Genomic DNA, 4686 nt, shown 5'->3' with positions numbered 1-4686 from the left:
ACAGATTCTCCAAAAGAAGTGTTTCAAAATTGCTGAATCAAAAGAAAGGTTCAATTCTGTGAGATGAATCTACACCTCATGAAACAATTTCACAGACAGCGTCTTTCTAGTTTTTATCTGGTGATAGTTGTTTCTTTTTCCAACAGGCCTCAAAGGGCTCCCCAATGTCCCTTCACAGAATTTCCAAAAAGAGTGCTTTCAACCTGTTGAATCAAAAGAAAGGGTTAGCTCTGTAAGATGAATCCACACATGACAAAGCAGTTTCACTGATAGCTCTACCTAGTTTTCATCTGGGGCTATTCTTTTTCTCCCACGGATAACAAAGGGCCTCCGATTGACCCTTATCAGATATTCAAAAAGCAATTCTTCAAGGCTGCTGTATAAAACAAAAGGTTTAATTATGTGAGATGTATCCGCACATCACAATGCAGTTTTACTGATTGCTTCCTTCTTCTTTTTATCAGGGGATATTCTGTTTTTCCTAATAGATATCAGGGGCTCCCCAATGTCCTTTTGCAGATTCTACAAAAAGTGTGTTTCCAAACGGCTGAATCAAAAGAAAGATTTAACTCTGTGAGATGAATCCACACATCACAAAGCAGTTTCACAGATAGCTTCCTTCTAGTTTTTTATCTGGGGATATTCACTTTTTAACCATATGCCTCAATGAGCTCCCTAATGTTGCTTCACAGATTCTGCAAAAACAGTGTTTCCAAACAACTGAATCAAAAGAAAGGCTTATCTCTGTGAGATGAATCCACACATTACAAAACATTTTGACAGACAGTTTCTTTCTAGTTTTTATCTGGGGATATATATATATATTTTTTTCCATATGCCTCAATGGGTTTTTAATAGTCTCTCTGCAGGTTCTACAAAAAAGAATGTTTCCTACCTGCTGGATCAAAAGAATGCTTAACTCTGTTAGATGAATGTGTGCAATACACAGCACTTTCACAGATAGTTCCTTCTTGTTTTTATCTGAGGATATTCAGTTTTTCAGCATAGGTCTCAATGGGCTCCCAAATGTCCCTCCACTGATTCTACAGAAAGAGTGTTCCCAACCTGCTGGATCAAAGGAAAGGTTTAACTCCATGAGATGAATCCACAAATCACAAAGCAGTTTCAGAGATAGTTTCTTTATAGTTTTTATTTGGAGATATTCCATTTTTCCCCATAAGCATCAATGGTTCCCAAATGTCCGTTCACAATTTCTTCAAAAAAAATTGTTTCCAACCTGCTGAATCAAAAGAAAGTTTACCTCTGTGAGATGAATCCACACATCACAAAGCAATTTCACGGATAGCTTCTTTCTAGCTTTTTTCTGAGGATATTCTGGTTTTTTTTCCATATGCCTCAATGGGCTCCCAAATGTCCATTCGCAGATTCTTCAAAAAAAGTGTTTCCAACATGCTGAATCAAAAGAAAGGTTTACCTCTGTCAGATGAATCCACAAATCACAAAGCAGTTTCACAGAGAGCTTCTTTCTAGTTTTTATCTGGAGGTAATCACCTTAAGCCTCAGTGGGTTCTCAAATGTTCCTTCACAGATTGTCCAAAAAAAAGTGATTCCATCTGCTGAGTCAAAATAAGTCTTGACTCTGTCAGATGAATACACATTTCACAAAGCAATTTCAGACAGTTTCTTCCCAGTTTTTATCTAGGGATATTCAGTTTATTACTGTAGGTATCCATGGACTCTTAAATGTCCCTCAGTAGATTTTTCAAAAAGCGTTTCTAACCTGCTGAATCAAAACAATGTTATAACTCTATGAAAAGTATCTGCACGTCACAAAGTGGTTTCGTAGATAGATTCTTTTTAGTTTTTTTCTAAGGATATTTGGATTTTTCCCCATAGACCTCAATGGGTTCCCAAATGTCACTTCACAGATCCTAAAAAGAGAATTTTTCTAAACTGCTGAATCAAAAGTAAGGTTTAACTCTGTGAGAGAAATTCACAAATCACAAAACAGTTTAACAGATAGCTTCTTTCTAGTTTTCAACTGGAAATATTCAGTTTTTCCCCATAGGCTGTAATATGCTGCCAAATGCCCCTTCACAAATTATCTAAAGAGACTGTTTCCAACTGGCTGAATCAAAAGAAAGATTTAACTCAGTGAGATGACTCCAAACATCCCAAAGGAGTTTCACAGATAGCTTCTTTCTAGTTTTTATCTTGAGATATTTGGTTTTTCCCCTAAGCCTCAATGGACTCAAAAATGTCCATTCAAAGATACTCTACATAGAGTGTTTCCAACCTGCTGAATAAAAGAAAGGTTTAATTCCATGAGATGAATCCACACATCACAAAGCAGGTGCACAGATACCTTCCTTCTAGTTTTTATCTGTGCATATTCCATTTCTCCCCATTGGCCTCAAAAGGCTCCCAAGTATTCCTCTGCATATTCTCCATAAAGAGTGTTTCCAACCTGCTGAATAAAAAGAAAGGTTTAACTCTGACAGATGAATCCTCACATCACAAACCAGTTTCACAGATAGCTTCTTTCTCATTTTTATCTGTGGATATTCCGTTTTTGCACTGAGGCCTCAATGGTCTCCCAAATGTCCCTTCATAGATTCTCCAATTGGAGTGTTTTCAACCTGCTGAATCAAAAATAACGTTTAACTCTTTCTAGTTTTTATCTGGGGATTTTTTTCCCCTCTGTAGGCCTCAATGGGCTCCCAAATATCTCTTAGCATATAGTCCAAAAAAATGTTTCTAACCTGCCTAATCAAAGGAAAGGTTTAACTCTGGGAGATGTATCCACACATCAAAATGCAGTTTCAAAGATAGATTCCTTCTTGTTTTTATCTGGGGATATTCAGTTTTGCCTAATATGCTTCAATGGGCTCCCCAATGTCGTTTCACACATACTACAAAAAGAGTGTTTCCAATCTGCTGAATCAAAAAAGAAGATTTAACTCTGTGAGATGAATCCACAGATCACAAAGCAGTTTCAGAGATAGCTTTTTTATGGTGTTTATGTGGAGACATTCTGTTTTTCCCCATTGACTTCAGTGGCGCCAAAATGTCCATTTGCAGATTCTTCAAATAGAATATTTCCCACCTGCTGAATAAAACGAAAGGTTTAACACTGTGAGATGAATCCACACATCACAAAGAAGGTTCACAGATAGCTTTTGTCTAGTTTTAATCTGAGGATATTCTGGTATTTTCCAATGCCACAGTGGGTTCCCAAATGTCCCTTCACAGATTCTCCATAAAGAGTGATTCCGAGATGCTGAATCAAAATAAATTCTTAACTCTGTCAGATGAATCCACATATCACAAAGCAATTTCACAGATAGCTTCTTCTCAGTTTATATCTGGGGATATTCGGTTTATTCCCATAGGCATCAATGGGTTCCCAAATGTCCCTTAGCAGATTTCCAAAAACAGTTTTTCCAACCTGCTGAATCAAAAGAAAGTTTTATGCCTGTGAGATGTATCTGCACATCACAAAGCAGTTTCACACAGATTCTTTCTAGTTTTTATCTAAGGATATTCTGTTTTTCCCCATAAACCTCAATGAGTTCCCAAATGTCACTTCACATATCCTAAGAAAAAGAGTATTTCCAACCTGCTTAATCAAAAGTATAGTTTAAATCTGTGGGATAAATCCACAAATAACAAAGCATTTTCAGATAACGTCTTTCTGGTTTTCATTTGCAAGTGTTCAGTTTTTCCTCATAGGCCGTAATGGGCTGCCAAGTATCCCTTTGCAAATTCTCTAAAAAGACTACTTCCCACCTGCTGAATCAAAAGAAAGATTTAACTCTGTGAGATGAATCCAAATATCACAAAGAAGTTTCACAGATAGCTTCCTTCTAGTTTTTATCTTGGGATACTTAGTTTTTCCCCAGAGGCCTCAATTGACTCCCAAATGTCCACTCAGAGATTCTCCAACTAGAGTGTTTCCAACCTGCTGAATCAAAGAAATGTTTAACTCCATGAGATGAATCCACACATCACAGGGGAAGTACATAGATAGCTTCTTTCTAATTTTGTTTGTGAATATTTGTTCCCCCTCCCCATTGCCCTCCAAGACCTCCCAAATGTCCCTTTACCTATTCTCCAAAAAGAGTGTTTCCAACCTGCTGAATTAAAAGAAAAGTTTAACTGTGGGAGGTGAATCCACACATCACAAGCCAGTTTCAAGAATAGCTTATTTCTCATTTTTATCTTGAGATATTCCATTTTTACACTTAGACCTCAATGGGCTCCCAGATGTCCCTTTGCAGATTCTACAAAAAGTGTTTTTCCAACCTGATGAATAAAAAGAAAGGTTTAACTCTGAGAGATGCATTTACACATTACAAAACAGATTTACAGATAGCTTCTTTCTAGTTTTTATCTGAATATATTCAGTTTCTTTCCATAGGCCTCAATAGGCTCCCAAATGACCCTCCACAGATTCTCCAAAGGAGTGTTTCCAACCTGCTGAATCAAGATAAAGGCTTAACTCCTTGACATAAATCCACACATCAAAAGCAGTTCCACAGATAGCTTCTTTCTACTTTATATCTGGGAATATTCTGTTTTTACACTTTAGGCCTTAATGGGCTCCCAAATGTTCCTTCACAGATTTTCCAATTAGAATTTTTCCAGTCTGCTGAATGTAAAGTATTGTTTAACTCTGTGAGATGAATCCACACGTCACAAAGCAGCTTCACAGATGAACTATTC

This window comes from Papio anubis, unplaced genomic scaffold (genome assembly GCF_008728515.1).
Source record: "Papio anubis isolate 15944 unplaced genomic scaffold, Panubis1.0 scaffold120, whole genome shotgun sequence".
Taxonomy (NCBI): Eukaryota; Metazoa; Chordata; class Mammalia; order Primates; family Cercopithecidae; genus Papio; species Papio anubis.
Note: the sequence above shows the minus strand (reverse complement) of the source record.